General features: G+C 54.9%; 1 long non-coding RNA gene across 1 annotated transcript; it reads left to right on the top strand.

The window, feature by feature from the left end:
- The first annotated feature begins 13,767 nt into the window (after positions 1–13,767).
- LOC123806049 lies at positions 13,768–18,773 on the top strand. Its single transcript, XR_006783417.1, has 3 exons — positions 13,768–14,072; positions 15,373–15,469; positions 17,138–18,773. It is a non-coding gene; the product is annotated as an uncharacterized LOC123806049 (long non-coding RNA).
- Positions 18,774–21,576: the final 2,803 nt, after the last annotated feature.

Genomic DNA, 21,576 nt, shown 5'->3' on the forward strand with positions numbered 1-21,576 from the left:
GCCGTTGAGTCCGCCCCGGACTGCCCGCTGGCCCCTGGGTTTCGTAGTTCTCCAGTACGTTTCTAGAGCAGGCGCGGGGGGACGGCTGAACTACAAGTCCCATAGTGCCTCGCGCTGGTCTGATCGGGGGCCGGGCCGGAGGCGGGAACCCGAGTCGGGCTCCGGCGGGGGGCTGAGCCGGCTTTGTCCCGGTAGAGGCGGGAGCGGGGGTCTGGCTCAGCACCGCGGGGGCCGGGCGGGGGCCCGTCGTCTCAGCCTTCTGCGAATTCAGAGCTCTTTGCAGCTTCTCCCTGGAGGCGCGTTCCTCCCGGCCCCCCGCACCTGCGGGGACGCGGGCTGAGAGATGGTGCAGTCCTCCGCCGGAGTTTCATCATCCAGGTGGCTGCGGCCGCTCAGCCGGGGCTGGCAGGACGCGGGCGCTAGGAGTTTGGGACTTGACCGCCACTCTCACCCCTTCTGAACGTGGGAGATCTGCCCACACCTGCAAGGGCGGCGGAGAGCATGGGAGGCCCAGCACCTGGCCTAGCGCGCGCTCAGGCTTCCCCTGACCCCCTCCCTCCATCGAGGCTTCCCCCCACCTCCGTGTCCTCTTCTTACTTCCTGCCCAGCCTGTGAAATGTTATGGTTCAGATACTTTTTACTGGCTTATGGTCTACCTCCATGGAAGCTCCAAGGGGGTGGGGCATGGGTAGCGTGTTTCTTGTCCGTGGTGTTCCCCGCACCTCCAAGGGTTTCCACCACATGGTCAAGGCCCGCAGCCAGTGTTGGCTGAAGAATGAATGCTTAGCACGGGATAGCTCTTGTTCTTGGCGAAAGCCTGCAGGCAAAGGCTTCCTGGCCCACGCAGAGCCGCTGCCCTACGAGACGAGCGGTGGGATTGCGGAAGTGACCTGTAAGGCCCCTGCCCATCCCCCAGGCCTTTCCCAGCCTCTGTCTCAGCGGTCAGGCGACTGGAGCTCCAGGAAGCTTAGCTTTCCCAAGGGCTCCACTCCCTTCGATGTCCCGTTCTCACCGGCCCACCTTCCCCTCCAAAACACACTTAACCTTGACCTGTAGATGACGGAAGCACAGTCCCTTGTTCTTCACCCGAAGGTCAGTGCGTGACCTGCTGTTCCCCCACCCCTACCCGGATCAGAAGGGTCGTGGTGGGGCCGGGAGGCAGGGCGGGCTTCCACAAGTGAGCACACGCTGATTTTATTTGCACAAGTGGGAAAGACAATGCCCGGCACCCAGCCTGTCTCCACAGGCTCCCACGTCATCCCCGGCAGAGAAAACAAGTTCGTGTCCCAATCAGGTGCCTTGCCAACCTGTCACGGGTGCAGGAGAAAGTTCCCTTTCTTTCTTGTGAAATACACCTTGCAAAATACTTCCTCGCCTCTCACTGCCACTGCACCCGACAGCCGCCGAGGGGGAAGACAGGGCAGCGTTCTCCCCGTCTCACAGAGGAGGCTCTGAGAGGGTCCCCACGTGTCCGGGCGGCACAGTCCAGTGGGGAGCAGGCACGGCTGTCCCCAGCCCAGGGCTGCAGCCCCCACACACAGGGACGAGGCTCGTGTTGCCCCCTGGGTTTGGAAATTTGAGCTGCTCCTTGTCCTGCACTGAGCTCTTGAAGGACTTTTGGGTGGTGGTGGTGGCTGTGGTGATGAGTGGTGGTAACAGAGTGACCTTTGTCCCTTGTTTGCCCTTTAGAACAGGGAAGGGTAGGGCAGGAGTCGGCTCCTAGGTAGTAAAGGTGACGCCTGACGGAAGCGATCAGGAATGCCCTCCCTTCGAGCTGACTGAGACCTTCACCTGCAGGAACTCTGGACGCTGCAGGTGGTTGGGGAGGGCCCTGGGTCTCGAGACACAGCGCCAGTCCGCACTGCTTCCCCAGTGTTCACTGGGCTAAGCTCTGGGCCTGCGGCGGGTCATGCAACCGGTGCCCAAACAGAACGTCCAGTTTCTTAGGGACGACACGACCAGTTACCTAATCGGACGTGCAAACATATGATTACACACCGATAGCCGCTGGGAGAAAAAGGATGGAGTTTTCTGGCAGATTAGGAGCCAGAGGTCTGAGCGGAGGTGTCTCTTAGAAAGTGGCCCACGAGCTGCCCCGGGGCCTGGCAGGGCAATGTGGGACCGCGGTGCCATCGGGGCCCGTGTGCCCCTCCCCTGTCGAGGGGAACTTGCCTCCAGCTGAGGGGGCGCAGTCCGCAGCCGTCCCCTGCCTGTCGGGGCCATCGGAGCGGCCTCACCTGCACAGAGTCGCCTTGCCTGAGGTCGTCATCTCTTGCCTGACTGTGTGCTCGGTGGCTGAGCAGAGCTTGGGATGCCGATAGGGCACCAGACACTTCTGGCCCAGGGCTTCCCAGAGGGCGGGCCGGGCTCTGGCAGGCCCGCGTCTCGGTTTTTCCCTCCCTGCCGGATCCTGTCGCTCCCACCCCCTCTTACGGGACCTGCTCCCTGATACCCAGTACCTGCCCTGCACCCCCGCTCCCTCCGTGCCTCCATACAAGGTAGACAGCCTCCAGGCCCGGGACTCCCGGAGGCCCGGAGGTCCGACGCTTTCCAGGAAGGCTGTCGGTGACACGGGGGCAGACAGAGGGCGGGGACAGCACTGGGGGCCGGGTCGGAGGGGAGCCGGGTCAGGACACGTGGGCTGGGTGCTGAAGGTGAGAATTTTGGTCTTCATCCAAAAAGACCTAGAAGCCCCTGGAAGGCTTACAGTAGGGGAACGAGGTGATCGTATTTATGTTTAAAGTTCTGCTGCCCGGAGAGCAGGTTGGAGGGGGCGGTGGAGGGCGCGGGGCCAAGAACTGCGGCGCCAGCAAGGTCAAGGGTAGGCCTGGCTTGGGGCGTGGCTCTCGTGAGCATAAACTCAGATAGGGTTGGAAGGGGCCGGTTGGAAAACGAGAGATGATCCTATCAGTCAGGAAATTCCAAGGGTTTACGACCTCTGTGTCAGGAACAGGGGACAAAGACCAAACAGGTTTCTTTACGACATCCCAATAACACACGGTCAGTCTTGTTTTTTGTAAAAGCCATTCAGCGACACAGAGAAGACGCCCATTCTGCCACCACCCGTGTCTTCCGCCCAACCGGGGAATTCAGTCCGCTCGCACTGAAATGAATTCCTGATCGGAAGGGACTTCCTACTGCCATCCTTGTGTTCTGTAGGTCTTAGAAGTTTGTCCCTCCTTTCCCCCACGTCTGCTTTCCTTTGTGTCCAGTTCATTTTTCGTAGCAACATGGTTCGAGTCCCTTCTCATGTGTATCGGTTTATAGTCCGTCGACAGCGCATCTCAGGGGTACGGTACCATCCGCCGCGGCCACCGCGCTGCAGCTGCGCCTTAGGTGGCTGCCTCCTCGGAGGTTTCCACGGGGACTGCGTGCACCAGCTCAATGTCAGAGCAACCTGTTTTCTTTTTTCTTTACCTTGAAACTTTTTTTAGCCTTCTACTTCTCGTGCGGAAACGCCTGTAGTGCGTGTTCGCGCTTGTTTTCTCTCTGGTTTCATTTCGCTTCTGAAATAACTTTAATTTCTTCCTACTCTTTTTCTGCCCATTTGTCATTCAATTGGCATGTTTTCCTAGTTCTAATTTATGTTCATTTTGGCTATTGTGTAATCTTTTGAAGTGTCTCTTAGCTCGTTTTGAAATACCAGTGTAGTCCTGGCTGGTGTGGCTCAGTGGATTGAGCGCCAGCCTGCAGATGGGAAGGTCACCAATTTGGTTCCCGGTCAGGGCACACGCCTGGGTTGTGGGCCGGGTCGCCGGTTGGGGGCTTGAGAGAGGCCACCCATCGATGAACCTCTCGCGCATCGATGTTTCTGTCCCTGTTTTGCTCCCTCCTGTCCCCTCTCTGTAACACTGTCCGCCTGGCTTGCGGTCGGTGAGCCTGAGCCCGTGGCGCCTGGAGGGCTTCGGCCCCTTCCAGTCTCGTCAGAGACCCTGTTCTCTCCGGCGCCGGAGCGGACGAGACCCCTGGCACGGCCACGGCCTCGCTCAAATCAGCCCTCTCTGTCCGCCCGGCCGGCCCGTCAGACGCCCGGACTCGGCCCTCTGCTTTCTCTGCGCTAATGTGTCTGCACGCAGACCTGACCGAGGTGCTGGGGCTTGTCGCGCTCTCCTGCTTCGGAATTTGGGGCGTCGCCTTATCATCTGGGCTTGTTATAGACGTTGTCCTTAGTTTCTGGTTTTACCATCTAGATCAGCAGTGTCAAACTCATTGTCACCGGGGGCCACATCAGCCTCGAGGTGGCCTTCAGAGGCCCGAATGTGATTTCAGGACTGTGTACGTGTAACTACTCCTTAACAGTTAAGCCAGAGCTCAGCGCTGCCGCCGGGTGGAAACAAGGTGTCAGGCCGGATAAAACAAGGTGGAGGAGTGGATTCGGCCCGGGGGTCTTGTGTTTGCCGCCTGAGCTCTAGTTGCCGCGTCTGGATTTGTCTGTCTGCTTTTATGGGGAGAGGAGGACCCAGGGGCATTGAGAAGCGGGGCCACTGCTGCGCCTTGCCAGAGCTGTTGGGGGGGGCGGGGGCGGGGAAGAGCCGGTGAGCTCAGGAAGTGAATTTGTCCCTTGGCCCTGGGCCAGAGAGCTGGTTCCTAGGAAGCCAGCTGCCCCGTCTCTGAGTTCCTTCCCAGAAAAGCCGACACCCGACAGATGCGTCTCAGTGGAGGGGCCCCGCCGCTCTCTTAGGGAAGGATGCCGACACTCCCCCAAGATAATGCACTCATCACGCGGCTTGTCACGGACCCCTAGCTATCTTAAAGTTAGTTTTTCCTTGTAGGAATGATGTGCGAACATGTTCCTTTGTGAAAGATTAGCACAGATCAGGCGACAGCCCTCTGAGGCCACCCAGGTCTCCGGGTGGTTCTTTGCTGCCGGGGTGACTCTGCCCCTCACCTCTGGCCGGGCTGTGCCCCCCCTTAGTGCCGAGGGAGCACTTCACACGCTTCCGCATCAACCAGAGCTGAGTGTCATTGCCGGAGTGAACCCACTAATAGCCATTCGGCGGCCGGCTGGGCAGCTCCTGTCCTCCTTGGTGAGGTACCGACGTGTACGACTTGAGGACTGTTGAGAATTTTGAAGGATTGTATTTACTTTTTTTAGAGAGAGGGGAAGGAAGGCAGAAAGAGAGGGAGAGACACATCGATCCGTTGCCTCTCGTGTGCGCCTCGACTGAGGGCCAACAGCACAGGCTGTTTGTCACTTCGCCGCTGGCTGCTGGATTCAGGGCTCCGGTCCCACCCCCGGGGGCCAGGTCGCGCTGTGTGGCCGGCGCCCCGAGTCCTGCCCCGCAGGTCCTGCCTTTGTTCTGCTGTCTCTGCTTACGACTCCCCTCGGTGGTCTCCCTTCACCTCCTTCCACCACCGGGACCAGGAGAGGACAGAGGACCTCTCTGTCGCTGAAGCCCCTGTGTGACTCACTGGCTCTGACTGGTCACAGGCCCAGCCCTGGGCCAGTCGCTGAGGTCGGGGGACACTGATGTGCCGATGGGCTCATGCAGGTTGGCGGCATCCTCGGAACCTCCGGAACGAGGAGGAAGGAGGAGGGCGTCGGGGCCGGTTCGCAGAGAACTGCTGTGATGAGGACTCGCCCAGCCCGGCTTCTGCGGGGCCCCTCCCGCGAGGCAGCGTGGTTCAGAGCCAGCCGCGTGGCCTTGGTTCTGATACTCTCTTTACTGCCTGTGGGCCGTGCGACCCTGGGCGAGTTACCAAACCTCTTCGGGCCTCAGCTTCCTCATCCCTTCCCATGTGGTGGTTGTGACACAAGCTCGGGTGAGTGTGCACGAAACACGGCGACTGGGGCAGGACAGGGCCTGGAGGAGCCCCCGTCCCGTTCGGAGATGTGGGTCCAGGGGAGCTGCTCCGCGGGAGGGTGTTGAAGGCAGGGCTCGCGTGCTCAGGCTGGGGACGCGCAGTGACTCGGAGTGACCCGGTTCCTCGGCCCAGCGGCTGGTCCACTGTCATGTGGAATGGGAGAGCTTCCAGGTGAGTGGGGGGGGGGTGCTGAGGGGCTCCCCCTCAAGGATCCCTGGACTGAAGGTCACCGCTGCCGGATGCAGCGAAGAGACCACCCGTTCATTGGGAGACGTGATTCACAGCCTCCTCTAGAACTGGACGCTGTGATTCAGGATTCGCTGCAACCCACTGATTTAGAGATGGACCATCTACAGCTCCCCTCTCTGCAGCCCCACCTCCCAGGGCCCCGGGGGCGATGAGAGGGGAGCGCAGGGCCCTGGTGGGGCTCCAGGGGCAGCACTGCCTCTGTGCACCCCAGGCCTCAGACGTGGTCACTGACCGAACCTGGAAAACAAGAGAGGCTTGTGTCCGGGCCTTCCTTTCAGACCTCCCAAGTGCCAAGTTCTCGGCTCCTCGGCCTCCCCCACCCTTTCCCGGGAGCAGTCGCAGCGCGGGGCACGTCTCATTCTGCACAGACAGGGCCACGTAAGTCTTCCTACTTCACAGGCCTGCTTTTCGCCCTCTCTCTCCTTTGGGGGCCTCCGGGGGTCTGCTTGGGCTCCTGATGAGCCGGGCCCCCAGCTGGCTGTCTTCTCTGCTTTAAGACAAACCTGTGGACTGCAGTGACTCTCACCCAGGCATTCGCGTGTTTACTGGGGGCCTGCCATGGGGCAGCCGCCCTGCCGCGTGGTCACAGTCCGACAGCTGCTCCCTGGCCCTGTACACTGGTGTTTTGTCCGCAAAAGTCTGCTTCTGACACCACCCCTTTTCTTCTCTCTCTTTCTTTTGAAGAAAGGCATTGGCTTAGCTAAGAGACCTGGTTCCTCTGTAGTGACGCCTGTTGTGGGCGGTTGATGCCATGGCACGGAGGCCAGCAGGTCCCCCCAGAATTCACCAGGCTGCTGCCACTTCCCTGTTTTCCAGGTTGTTTCTGAGGGCCGCCTCCTCCCTCCCTCCTTGTCCTCCCCTTCTCTCCCTTCTTCTTCCCCTCCACCTTCTCTCCCTTCCCCTCCTCCCTCCCCCTTCTCTCCCTTCCCCTCCTCCCTCCCCCTCCCCTCCTCCCCTCCCCCTCTTCTTCCTTCCCCTCCCCCTTTTCTCCCCCTCCTCCTATTGTTCTTCCTCTCCTTCCCCCTCCTCTTCCTCATCTCCTTTCCCCCCTTCCTCCTCATCTTCCTCCTTCCTCTCTCTTTCCTCCCCCATTCCTCTCCTCCTCCACCTTGCTTCTGCCGCCTCCAGTTTTTGAAGTTCTGCCAGCACCAGGACCTCAGGGAGACTTTTGCGGGCCTTCTGCCTCCACTGGGTCTCCCCCAGGCTTCCCCGAGCCCACTGTCCTTGGGAGACACCGTGCGCTTGGACGGTGGCTGTTACCGTCCTGGGACCCGCCTGCCTCCCTCCCTGGGACAGAAGCCAGGCGGGGCCGCGTGGGGCCGCATGGGGCCGGACTCCTTGCCCCCGGGGTCTGACAGAGCGGTGGCAGAGGAATGAGTGAGCGCAGGTTTACCGAGCACCTCCTGTGTGCCGGTCACTGTGCGAGGCTCCGGGGACGCCAGAGCCTCGTGTCTCTGAAGACTGTCTCTTCCCGGAGCAGCGGTTTTCAGCCTTTCCCATCTCATGGAATGCACAAACTAACCGCTAAAATTCTGCAGCACACCGATTGTTGTGTTGGCTGTTGTCATTTTTTATTTGACAATCTACGGGGAAAAGACATGAGTGGCCTTGACTGAGTAGTGAGCTGCTGACTGAATGTTTTGAACATTCTTGGGGCGCACGGGGGTGAGGATCGCTGCCCTGGTGGTAAGTTGTGCCCTGGGTTAATGATCACGCACGTTACTGTGTAATCTTGGAAGGATCCGGGCTTTGAAGAAAGAGAGCAGGACGTCAGGAGCCTGCAGAGGGAGGACGGAGAGGCGGGCCAGACCGGACTTTCATCTGGGTAGTGTTAGCAGGCGCAGCCCCCGCGGCATAAGCCCAGAGGCTGAAATCCTCCTCGGGAGGCGGAGGGCGGGCAGAGACCGCAGAGACGGCTGGCTGCCCCTCCGGCGTTGGCAGAGCTCGCTAAGGGAAGCTCGCACGCACAGGAGGCGCGTCTTGGGCGACAGCAGGATGAAATGGATCCCAGCGCCGCTTGGCAGGGGCCGGAGAATTATATGGGGGAAAGGCAGGGGGATAGTCATGGGGACACGTGTGCGAATGCCACCAGGTACAGGACATTAATCTACATGCTTGACCAGGTCAGGGCGACAACCTCTTTTAGGAGCCGGCATGTGGCAGGGGGCGGGGCAGGGCTGGGCTGCTGATTCATGCTGATGAATGGGGTTTTTCAGTGGCTTCTTTTCTCTTTTTTTTTTAGATTTTATTTTCATTTTATTTGTTAAAGAATTTATTTATTTTTAGAGAGAGGGGAAGGGAGGGAGAAAAAGAGGGAGAGAAATGTCAAAGTGGGGATACCTCTCACGCGCCCCCTACTGGGGACCTGGCCTGCAACCCAGGCATGTGTCCTGACTGGGAATTGAACCAGTGACCCTTTGGTTTGCAGATCGGCACTCAATCCACTGAGCGACACCAGCCAGGGCTTGTTTTTATTTGTAGAAAGAGGGGAAGGAAGGGAGAAAGAGAGAGGGAAACAGCCCGTGTGTCAGAGATGCTTCGATCTGTCGCCTCTTGTGCACCCACAACTGGGGACCTGGCCTGCGACCCAGGCATGTGCCCTGACCAGGACTCGAACCAGTGACCTTTGGGTTCTCAGGCTAGCTCTCCATCCACTGAGTCACACATCCAGGGCTACTTTCTTTTTATTGATTGACTGATTGATTTTAGAGAGAAAAGGGAGAGAGAAGCATCAATTTGTTGTTCTACTTATTGATGCATTAATTGGTTGATTCTTGCATCTCCCTTGAGTGGGGATTGAACCTGCAACCTTAGCATATGAGGATGATGCTGTAACCAACCCAACTACCCGGCCAGGGCTCTGAGGGGCGTTTTCAGAAAGAAACCTCTGTTCCAGCCTGAGTCCAGCTCGGGGACCAGACAGTGGGGTGTCGTGGCACCGTCTCCGCCCCCCAGGTGGGGATGGGGAGTCAGCGATGAGGACACCAGTGAAAGCAATCGTGGAGGTCAGCCTTTTAGCAAGGGTGGGGGCAGCCAAACACAGCGGCATTTCCTGCACCAGGAGGGGTTCCTCCTGAGATTCTCCCTCCACGACAGGGCTTTGCGGCCCGCAGCCCGCGTGCGGCCCGGGATGGCTAGGAACGCAGCCCGGCACAAAGTTGTAAATGTACTGGAAACATTCATGTTATTACTAAGTTTCATTACTTATATATGCACACGTCCTATATCAGCGACCACAAACTTGGGACCTGCTGGATGATTTCAAAAGATCATCGAAAGCACCACTGCATAATTAGGGTGATCCCGTGAGGACTTTCTTGCTTATCTGGGGTAGTGGACACCACGAAAATGATGCATGGATCTTTTTTTCACTCATCCATGTTCTTTAGTGTTTGCGCATTTGACCTGTGGCCCAAGGCAACTCTCCTTCTTCCAGTGGCCCAGAGACGCTAAGAGGCTGGACGCCCTTGTAGCAGCACAGCCTCCTGCCCCAAGACCCAGACGCTTGGGTGTGCCTGGGTGCCTGGGAACAGATGCACCTCCGACTGGCCGGAGAGGGAAGCACAAAGAGGAATGTTCCACGGGCCCTGGCGGGGCAGGGAGGCCCCGGGCCCCAAGCTACTTCCGTGTTGGAGGCGTGGGAAGCCCCCGAGTTGAGGGTGGGGAGTTGGCGGGGGAGCTGGCTCCGCTGGGCTGTGAAACCCTAACCCAGGGACAGCGGGCTGGGACGGCGGTGGCTTCTGTGAGCAAGGGCGCCGGCGTGTCACGGCTGCCATCTAGTGCCAGGTGTCACCTTTTGCAAGTTGTTTACTGGCTGCTTCCAGCTGGAAGGCCTTTTGACAACAGGAAAGCAGACCTGGCTTGGCGTGACTCAGTGGGTGAGGGAGGAGGTCGTGGCCTCCGCCTTCGGATCAGGCGGGTCCTAAATATCAGACTTCCCCTATCATCCCTCCGGTGGGCTTGTCGTACCTGCAGCCCCAGAGCCACACGGACTGGGTGGGGCAAAGGGTGGTCCGTTTCCCTGACCTTAAACTTGCATTTCATTCCAAACCACTGGGGTCCTGTGAGTTACACAGAAGATAGAAACTTCGAAAACTCCTGTAATGGGAATATTGACGATTCAGGGTTCTGGCAGGAAACAGGTTGCACACTCCAAAGGGGTGTCTGGGGACTGTTTAATGAAAGGGCTGCTTGCAAAGCAGTGGGGAGGGACCCAGGGGAGCATGCTGGCCTTAGTGACAGTGGGAAGCCACTGTCATCCACAGGCCTGATGGAGCAGGAGCTGTTCTGCAGGAGATGGCCACCTGATAGGTGCGGCGGCCCCTAGGATGGCCGCCGTCCTAGGCTGGCCCATGAGAAGCACGGGCTAAGAGAAAAAGTCCGAGTAAGAGGTTTCCTAAGGAAGCACTTCCGGGGCAGACAGAAACTAGGGTGGAGAGGCAGGGCAGGAAAGAGGAGGAAGCTGGAGTGGGTGTGTCTCAGGCAAGTCCTATAGAGCTTTGGCCTGATCCTGCAGGGGAACTGCTGGAGGGTAGGCTGTGTCTCAGGAGATCTGCCTGACCCTGAGGCTGCAACGGCCAATCACTGCTGGGGTGGGGCAGCGGGAGGGGCAGGACCCAAGCCCTGGCCCTTGTGAATGTTCAACCTAGGACCTAGTGCTTACTCCAGGGCTCTGAAGGTCTACTTCTCCTCCTCCTCCTTCTCCTAAGATGTTATTTATTCATTTTTAGACAGAGGGAAAGGGAGGAAGAGAGGGTGAGAAACATGCATGTGTGTTGTTGCCTCTTGCACGCCCCCTACTGGGGACCTGGACTGCAACCCAGGCTTGTGGCTGGACTGGGGATTGAACCTGAGACTTTTCTGTCTGCAGGCCGGTAGCTCAAGCCACTGAGCCACACCAGTCAGAACAGGCTCTTCCTTTGGATGATTCCAAAGCTTCGGGAGAAAAAAATAAAAAAGGATGAACAAAGACCTCCACTATGGAACTCAGGAGCTATTTTTGCTTATCTGAGAGAAATGGGAAATTTGTTAATTTAAAGACCTGCTGAGCTTCCCACTGCTCTTACTCCACACAAAAACAAAAGTCTGAAAGGCCTCCCGGTGGAGACTTCGTGCTCTGAAAGTTGATGTGACGGGAGGAGAGGCAGGCGGAGCTGCTACAACTCAGGCCTGTCTCCCCGAGGAAGCTCATGCCCTAATTCCGGGGAGGTCACACAGTGCCTTTGAGTAGCCATCTTGGTTCCTCCAGTACATAGTGCCTATTTATTATTAAAGAGGCTCCCGCCTGGTCTCAGTGTGAGACTGGGGTACCCGCGGCCACTGTAACCGCATGCAGGGAGGGCCCCGAACAACCTCAGCAACAGCATCAAGGCCGGTGGGAAGCTCGCTCCTCTGACACCTGTCCTGGTTCTTTCCTTGGGAAGCCCTCCCCAGCGTGCCCTGGCAGAATTCACTGTTGCTTCCTTTGGATACCTGTGGTGGCCAGCATTCAGGATGACCTCCAGTTACCCCTGCTTCCCAGGATACATGCCCCCATTTGGTCCCTTCCCACCCCGAATAAAGCCGATCTCTATGACCAATGCGATGCTGCAGGAATGAGTGGACTTCTGAGGTTAGGCCATAAAAGACACTGCGAATTCTTTCCTGGTCTCCTTGGATTGCCTGCTCTGTGGAAGGCCAGCTGCCCGGTCACGAGGCTGGCCACCCAAGCGATCCTATGGAGAGAGGCCCACGTGGGGAGGAACTGAGGCCTCCTGCCATCAGCCACTGGGGTGGTGTTTAAAGATGTCCACGAGTTCTTCCATACACCTCTCTTCAGGAGGTGGACCTTGACTCCCTGCTCCTTGAGTGTGGAGTGGACGGGTTGACTCACTGCAGCAGTGTCGACGAGCATCATCATCACCCAGAGTTCTCACCCGCGGCACGCCCCACAAGCTCAGTGACTGACGGTAACCCCACAAGAGGGCCTGCCCACAGATTCCTAACCGGGCAGGTCGCAGCGGGGAGTCCCGACCCAGGCCCGCAGCTCCCTTAGCAAGGGTCAGTCTCCACCGTACGCCAGCCCTGCCCATCGTTCTCGTGCATCTAGGATGACACACCTGGGACATGTCAGAGCAGGTTTCCTTTCCAGACCCCTTGAAGCCACAAACATAGGCGCCAGGGCACAAGTCCCTGGAGCAGGAGGCCACAGCACCCCTCGTTGTCATCTTGTTCCTTTCAGAATGTCACTATGTGCTGTAAATGTGGATTGTTAAACTATCCTGTACCACCGATGTCAAAGAAACACGTTTCTCTGCTCTGCTTTTGATCCAGTGCTAGAGAGTTCCCTGCTTGGCTTTCTCCTGCCTCCTTAATACACCACCAATGAATGTCACATACCTTCCTTCCTTTTTTTTTTTTAATTCAAATTTTCCAGCCCTGGCTGGTATGGCTCTGTGAATTGAGCACTGGCCTGCAAACCAAAGGGTCGCTGGTTCCATTCCCAGTCAGGGCACAGGCCTGGGTTGCAGGCCATGTCCCCAGTAGGGGGCCCACCAGAGGCAACCACACAGGGATATTTCTCTCCCTTCTTTCTCCCTCCTTTCCCTTCTCTAAAAATAAGTAAGTAAAATCTTAAAGAAAAAAACCTGTAATTTTTGGGAAAGTTTTCTCAATCCATTGAGATCTTACTTTTGGGCATGTCCTCAAGCTGGCTCTAATAAACTCATAAAACTTTTCTATAGGTGTGCATATTCTTTTATTGACAGAGAGACTTAGTAATAGTTTAAACATACATTTTCCTCTACAAGTAACATGTTTATCAGTCCAACCTAGTTTAGATAAATGAGACAAATGGAAGGGACAATCTCATTTGCCACAATGACAGCTTTAAATATTTATATACATTGTATTCATTCAAAGTGTGTTAACAGGCATTTAATATGCAGAATACAAATGTCCCTCATAACTGTGTTTTAGTTACAAGAGAACAAGTTACCAGTGTAATAGCCACTGTCTGCCATAAACACTGATTGGCAAATTTTCTCTGAGCAAAGTGTATAGTTTCTTAAATTGTTTTCTTTTATGTTTGTTCCTATTGTTTACTGAAATGTAATTTGATGTCGGTCTTATTTCATATTTAAAATAATGAGTGTTTAAAAAATGAACTTGCTTTTGTGTATGTTTTTTCGCTTCATTTTAAGAGTAATTTATTTTTACCTTAATTTAGTAAGATCAGTGACTGACGGGGTAAAACACACAGGTCATTCATTGCGGACTGTAAGTCACACTGGTTTAAATGGCTAGACTGCGTTTTTTGAAAGGCAGACGCTGCTGCATTTCAAATTTGCTTGACAGTGGGCTTTAGGCAATTATTTATGAAATAAAAGAATGAATTTTCAATCCCCGACGCTGGGTACATGACGTTCATTAGGTGTCTAGTACATGTGCTCAATGATCAGACTTGCTGACAGTCACTGGAGTTAAGTAAACGTCGGCGGCGGTGCGGGGCGCTTTACCTCCCACGCCCTCTCTGACACCCGCCCTCTTCTCCATCCCGGGGGAGGCGTGCCCCGCAGCTGTGAGCATTCTGCATCCTCATTGGCCGACTCCCACCCTCCTCTCTGCGTTGAGCCACGCCCCCACGCAGACCACCACCCAGAGAAGGCGTGGCCATTGTCTCGCCCCAGGGTCGGCCCCGCCGCTCTCGTGAGAATACAGACGCCCCCTACGGCCCGCGTGGGGTGGGTGGGAGCGCGGTCTGACGCCTCACGGAGCCGGCGCACGCCACGCCGCGCCCCGCCCCCTCTCACGCAGGCTCCGCGCGGCCTCGCGCCCGCGGCGAGCGCGCGCGCGCACCCGGCAGAGACTCAACCTCGACTGCGGGGCCGGGCGGCGGAGGCCGGGCCGCTGGAGAGCCGTGGGAGGAGCCCGAGCCGCCACAGCCGCAGTCGCGGCCGTGGCGGTGGGGGAGCATGTCCGCGAGTCGGGCCAAGAAAGTGAAGATGGCCACCAAATCGTGCCCGGAGTGCGACCAACAGGTGGGCTGCGGGCCGGTGGGCGGGCGGCCGTTGCGGCGGCGGTTGGCTGCGGGGAGGCCGCGTCTCCGGGTCGGGGCGGCGGAGGGTGCGCCGGCCCTCGGGCTGGCGGTCGCGGCGGAGCCGGACCGCGGGCCGAGGCGGGGTGGCCGCAGGCAGGCGGGGGCGGGGGCGGGGGCGGGAGCGGGCCCGGACCCGCGCGCACCTGGCTGCGGGGAGACGGCGAGTGCGGGTCCTGCGGCCGGCGGCGCGGAAGGGGGCGTGAGCTGGTCCCCGAGTGGACGGGCGGCTCGGGGGTCAGTGGCGGGGTCTGCGCCCTTCAGCTCCGCGGGGACGCGCGTGTTCGCGGCGGGAGCGGCGCCCAGGCTCCGATAGCCCCGTGGTGCCGGGCAGGGCGGCTTTGTTCCGGTCGGAGGTGTGCGGGGACCGCGGAGTGTCCCCGCCGGGCCCGCAGGTGACAAAAGGGGCCGCAGCGTAATGGCGTTTTCCTCTTAAACTTACATAAAAAAGCGGTGGTGTCAGGATGGTTCTTAATAGTTCTCATGCCCGGATAGTTAGCGTGGCCTCAATTTGTGGAGGGACAGGATGAACGCTACGTTCCCATTCAAGCCTGGTTTCCCAGGCGCCTTCTCTAAGTGCAGCGCGGCGCTGTCGCTTTCTGAATTGCCGTTCCCTGCCGCGTGTCGCGTCTGGGATTAACGTCTGCTTTCTGCACCGAAGCCCTCCGGCCGTCGGTGGCTTTAGGACCGCAGGCGTCTAGGCTTCGGCCGGACATTCTGCCCTACCGGGGCTCGCAGGGGACGGGGAACACCGCCTGGGGCAGAACCGCTCCGGAGCGCGGTGGGGAGGGAGCTCGCGGCACCTGCCCCGTCCCTGCGGACAGCGGCTCCGGGGGAAGACTCTCGGCCGGGCTGGGGGGGCTGGGGAGGCTGGGGGGGCCGGGAGGGCGGGGGCGAGCTCCGCCGTGGAGGAGAAATGTCTTGTTCCTTGGTCAATCGGAATATTTTCTTTTTTTTTTAAGGGATATTGCTTATTTTTATTTTTAATTTTTTTGTTCATTTTTAGAGAGAAGGGGAGTGAGGGGAGACAGAGGAGAGAGAAACATCAGTGTGTGGTGTCTCTCGTGCGTCCCTTACCAGGAACCTGGCCCACAACCCGGGCTTGTGCCCTGACTGGGGATCGAAACAGGGACCCTTTGGTTCTAAGGCCGACACTCAATCCTCTGAGGCACCCTGGCCAGCATGAGAAGTTTAATAAACTGGTAAAATGTAATATGTTTTTTTTTCTTTTTTTCCTCCTCTAGGTTCCTGTTGCATGTAAATCATGTCGTTGTGGTTATTTATTTATTAATAGAAAGTATCTACAAATAAAACATTCAGAGAAATCATCACCTTTTGCAGGTAATTGAAAGTTTACCACCTTTTTTATGGCTTTTATTATGTAGGTTAAAAATTAATTTTTGTGAGTTAAAATTTTTTCCTGGCGAAGTTATAATATTAAAATCTATTGAAGTACATCTTTGGCCTTTGTGCATTTGGGAAATTCTTTTACTTTGGGATTTAGCTCTTTATTAAAATGAATTTTGTTTTTTGGTTGTATCTTAACTGGCTTATTTGCTTGAAGTGGAAGAGTTGGCTTCTTTCATAAATTAAATGTAATAAATCTGCGGGAAACCTTTCTCCCCAATTTCTATTCCATTTGGGAACAACAAGGTAAATTGCTTTCAGTATATTAGGGACTAAAATAAAGCTGCTTACTTTCCTAATATCTATTTTATATTTGTAATATATATATTTTTGTTTTTTGGTAACAATACATTATGGTTGAGATCAGATTTGTTCTGCTGTTGTAATGGAAGATTGACTACTGACTTATTTGAAATGGCTTCGTTTAGAATTTGAGCAAGGGCACCTCACCCACCGTCTTGGAAGCAGACGGAGGAGGAAAGGGGCAGGAGAGGGGCCGTGGAGGGACGTGCCCCCACAAGGGACCGGGGTTAAAGCTGGGGAAACGGAAACGGAAACGGAAACCTTCCCCCTGCTGCTCCCGATTCACCCAGACATTGTTTGGATGTGAATTCTGCAGAATCTCTCCACAACCTTTTTTTAAAAGCCTTTGGTGCGTTTAGGAAACATGTGTTATGGTTGTGGGGTTGTTTTTTTGTTTTGTTTTTTTTTTTTTTTGAAGATTTTATTTATTTTTAGAGAGAGGGAGGGAGAAAGAGGGAAACATCCATGCGTGGTTGCCTCTCGAGCGCCCCCTACTGGGGATCATGTGCCCTGGCTGGGAATCAAACCAGCAACCCCTTTGTTTTGCAGGCGGGCGCTCAATCCACTGAGCCACACCAGCCAGGGCTATGGTTGTGTTTTAAACAATGCCCTAGACAGTGGACTCTAGTGCCATTTAGAATACATGACTGCAAGGGGGAGGGTGGAGGGGGGTAGCAAACTTAGGCAAACAGTTCTTTCACATCCCTAAAATACATTATTTTTATTCATCTACACCCAAATTAAGTATGAAGCCAACAGCGGAGAAATAGAGAGGAAAAAGAAGATAAAGAGGTCGTGAAGTAGCAGTCATTCAGATCCTATGAGACAGGGAAGAAGGAGACCCACAAAACCTCTCTCAGAAAACATAAGAAACAAGTATTTCTCAGCCCAGTATGGGAGAATTTTCTTCCAAGCAGCACATTGATCTGAGATCTTAATTTGATAGCACTGAAAAACTGGTAGGTGTTGAGCTCCTGGATTTCAAAGCACAGGTCACATTTGAGTTCAAAAGCATGTCTTCCATGGTAGATGCTTATAAAATTACTGGCAATTGTATCCCTATTGAAAACCAAAAGACTTAAAAGTAACATCTGCCTGGTAGAAACGATGACAGCGGAGTGCAGTGACCCGGACACTGGTCTGCAGTGAGACTGCGGTGCTGGGCCCGCTGAGATTCAGCCCAGACGGTGGAACGGCCGTCCGGGCTCTGTGCAGCTGTGCGGCTCGCTGTTCGTAACGATGCTGTGCTCTCGGTTTTCTCTGATGATTTAATCGAGTTTTTGTTTGTTTTCTCCACAGAAGCGAACAATACTGTATCTTTGAAAGACTTGCGAATTCTTTTTTTATACGAATTTAAACTAGGACATAGTGCAGCCACAGCAAGTAGAAACATCGTGTCTGTCTTCGGAGAAGGCTCTGTTAGTGAAAGGACTATCCGGTGGTGGTTTGGGAAGTTTCGTTCTGGGGATCTGAGTCTGAAAAATGAGCCTCGAGGGAGACCCAAGTCTGTTTTAAATGAAGATCAGTTGAGAGCCAGAGTGGAAGCCAACCCCAAGACAGCAATTCGAGGCCTTGCAGCAGACTTAGGAGTTTCTGCTACAACTATTTCTCGACACCTGGCTGCAATAGGAAAGGTAAAACAATTGGACAAGTGGGTAACGCCAGTTGATGGATGATCATAAACTGCTCGGTTGGAGATAACGCCCGTCCCTTAAGATTTAAAAGAGCGGAGACCTTATGAGAGCATCGTAAGCTGTGACAAAAAAATGAAATGGAAGGTGACCTGGACAATGGTTGGATGCTGATGAAGTTCCCAAACGTGTTAAACTATGATTCGACCAAAAGAGGGCCTGGTGATAACTGTCTCTCGGTGGTGGCGTGCAGAAACAGTGTTTCATCGCTGCTTTTCACCCGAACTGCCTCTGCTGGTGGTCAGCTAACAGGAGTGTTGAGGAGGAGTTGAAATCATGTATCCAGATCACTCTGAAGTCACTGCACCGGGTGGGACGAGGCGGTCGAGGTCGGCAGGTGTGGCCCTGCGCTTCCCCGTGACAGTGTTCGAGCACAGACGTCGCAGCCCACCACGGGGAGGTTGGCCGGGCTGGGCAGAGAGTCTGCACGTGCCTCGTTCTCACCTGGCCTCTTCAATGGATGATCACCCTTTTCGTAATTTGTGACTAAGAAACAACATTCTCCAGTTGAGCAGCAGTAATTGAAGGATTTAAATATATTTTAACAGTACTGAATTTTATAAATATGGTATATTAGTAATATTTGGGCAAATTTATCATTTGGGGGAAGCAGTTAATACTAATAGTGCATATTTTAGCTGAGTAAAGCTGCTTTTCTCAAGAATGTAACATTTACATTTTGACCTACAAAAAGGCAATTCCATATGGCTTAACCTGGTAATTCCCCAGACCCTGGCAGAACATGGAGCTAAAAACTGCAGGCTGCACTGGAGGGATGGGGCTTCTCCACTGGAGCGCTGTGGAGCAGCCCGACAACACACGTGACGCATGCGTGTACGTGTGTGTAAAAGACTGCCTAGGAGTCGGCCATGCAGAGACCCGGTGAAGGGTGGTCTGGGAGGGGAGCGGCCTCCCCAAAGACTCTCGGGCTCTCGGGACACACTCTTGAATACGTTTGGAAACCACTCCTTTTCCCAGAGAGAAAGAGAAGCTGTAAAAGCCTCCTTGACAGAAACCTTGGTTTGAGCATCGAAGTGAAGAGTGGGGATGGAGGCTGCTACATCTCACCCCCCAAAACCCCACCCCCGTCTCCCTGGGGTGGCCTGGGTCCTGGGTATAGAGGGGACTGGAGCGCGGGCGCATGTGCAATACACAGATCATGTATCGTAGAAATCTGCGCTGGAAACTTGTGTAACCTTGTGAGCCAATATTGCCCCAGTAAACTTAATTAGACATTTTTGAAACAGTGGCTTTGAATGCCATTTTGGTTTATCAAGTACACAATACCTGTTACTTAAGAAGCTCCCACCTGGGCTCATTGCGAATCGGGCCCGCCCCAGCCACTGTAGTTGCACGTGGGAAGGGTCCTGAGCAACGTTAGGAATAGCCTCAGAGTCGGTGGAGCATCATCCCTTAACCAAAGGTCATGGGTTCAATGCCTGGTCAGAGCACATGTCCAAGTGGCAGGTCCTGTCCCCTGGCTCGGTGTGTCCAGGAGGCAACCGACCAGTGCTCTCTCGCATCAGTGTTTCTTTACCTTTCTCTTCAAAAGCTGTGAGAAAGTGTCCTTGGGTGAGGATAGAAGAAAAAAATAGCCAGTGAAAAATGGGCTCTCCAAGCACCATCCTCAGTATGTCGGATACTTTTCTTTCTCTTTTGCTGCTTCAGCCACAATATCCTCCTCTCACTTCCTGTGATCTCAGTTAATTTGTCCATGATGTGCTTTCTGTCTGAATATTTGCTGTTCCTCTTCACCTTACTGACTACCCATCACGCACTTTTCCTCCAGGAAGTCTTCCCTGATTGCCCCAACCCTTATTCAGGGCTGCAGGCCATGACTGGGGTAGCCTACATGGCCGTGCTGTTGGGGACCCAGGGACTTAGCTTTCTGCTCATTCTTGGTGGATTGACCCCGATTCTGTGCGTGGCCCTGGGGTCGGCAGGCTCTGAGATGGCTCTCAGCGATCCAGCTCCCGGCCACTCCTGCCCTTGTGTGAGCAGTTCCTGTCCTTGGGCGGGCTGCACTCAGGGACCTGCTCCTACTCGAGTTCAGCAGAAGTGATGGGATGCCGTCTCGGAGATTAAGTCTTGAAAAGCACGTGGCTTCTGCCCTGGGTGTTCTTTCTGGCTCTCGGATCACTCCTTCTAGGAGGAGCCAGTGGCCACGCCGCGCGGCAGCTCTGTGGACAGCCCGGGGACTGGGGCCTGCCCCAGTGTAGTGAGTCAGTGTAGATGCGGGCCCCCGTGGTTTAGCTCTCAGATGAGCCTGCAGAGCCGCACCAGCGTTCCGGTCCACAGACACTGAGACGACGCCGCTGTTTGAAGCCACTCAGTTTTGCAGTCATTCGTCGTGTAGCAACAGAGAACTAGCGCGACACCTCATCGTCTCACCGTCCTAAGAGGGACGGCACCTTCGGGGCCTCGTGTTCGTGCTCCAGATGGTAGGAAAAAGTGCGGAAGGCAAAGGACAAAACTTTTTTTATGTGAATTTGTTTTGATCAGGAACTATATCCTTTCTAAAAATCCTACTCAGCCGATTTCAGTTTATATTTTATTGGCCAGATACAACACCACACGACCACTCGTAGTTACAGGTGGCCAGAGGGGAGGGGGACCTGCCTGGAGTGGCATCAGCCGCTGTCAGTGTGTGGCACATTAACCATTTTATTTTTTTTGAAAGATTTTATTACTTATTTTCAGAGAGAGGAGAAGAGAGAGAGAAAGAGAGGGACAGAAACACTGATTGGTTGCTTCTTGTTCACCCCGCACTGGAGACTCGGCCTGCAAACCAGGCATATGCCCTGATGGAGAATCAAACTGGCCACTTTTTGGTTCACAGGCCTGCACTCAATCCACCAAGCCACACCAGCCAGGGCACAGTGACCATTTTAAACTCCATCTCCCCGCTCCCGTGTAGTTTAAGACTTCTTAGCACCTCCCCAGCCAAATGATCTTTTGGGGGATTTCCAGAAAAAGGAGCCTTCGGGAAATTCCTCAGGGCCTGGATTGCAGCGCCTAGTTCCTGCTTCCTACGCCACTCTCCGGGGAAAACTGAGCTACTGTCTTCCTCGACTGTGAATGTCTATTCCTCCAGGCCTTTGTGATAGAAACTCGAGAGTCCCCTGGAAGTGTCCCTGACTACCCCTTGACCCCCGACAAGATAGCTCCTCAAGTTTTGCTAGTATGGTGTTCTATTTTTATGAGTTTATCTGAGCGAAACCTGACAACACACACTGGGGAGCAGAATCTCAAGTGTTTCCTATGGTCTTATTTCCTAAACCCTGCCCCGCCCCTCCCCTCCTCTGTCCACGCCTCCCTGTGCTTCAGGGCTGACGCCTGAGGCATGTTGCTGGACCAAGCATTCTACACCCCAAATCTAATCCTGTTACTCTTCTCCTTACAACCCATGTTGCCCCCTGGAAGAACTCCTCCCCAGGGGATCAAAGACCCTGCATAGCTGAAGATGGCCCACCTCCCCAGCCTTAGCTCTGCCCTGCACTGGGTGCACCCCACAACACCAAACTGCCTTTGCTCGCACAGCCTTTGCCTTTGATTGGGCAACTCCACCTGACAGCCTTAGGAATTCAGCTCTGGAGGCAACCCTTCTAGAAAGCCTTCCAGGACCACCAAATCCCTTGATGGTGGGTTAGGTGGCATCCGCAGTAGCTCTGTACAAATTCTTTTTCCTTTTTGGGGGGCGGGGAGGAGGGAGGGAACAGCCATACTAGATGGAGCTAGTAGAAAATTCAAGTGATGTAGTAGGCTATGGAATGAAAAACAAGACTTTCTCCTATCTCTCTGGTGTTCTGTACTTTATTTTTCCAACTAACTATTTTGGATGTCGTTATATCACCTCATATAGATCTAATTCTTTTGAGGACCTGCAATGATGCACACCTGGGCTGTTTCTGATTTTGCTCCGACAAGCAAGGTTGCAAAAGACAAGATCTCTGTACAAACGAATTTGGGTGGAGAATATCTTTTCTTCAAATTCTTAGGGATGGGATTGCCAGATCAAAGACTAGGCGTATTTTAAACTTTGATAGA

Source organism: Phyllostomus hastatus, unplaced genomic scaffold (genome assembly GCF_019186645.2).
Source record: "Phyllostomus hastatus isolate PE091 unplaced genomic scaffold, TTU_PhHast_1.1 phas_scaffold_345, whole genome shotgun sequence".
NCBI lineage: Eukaryota > Metazoa > Chordata > Mammalia > Chiroptera > Phyllostomidae > Phyllostomus > Phyllostomus hastatus.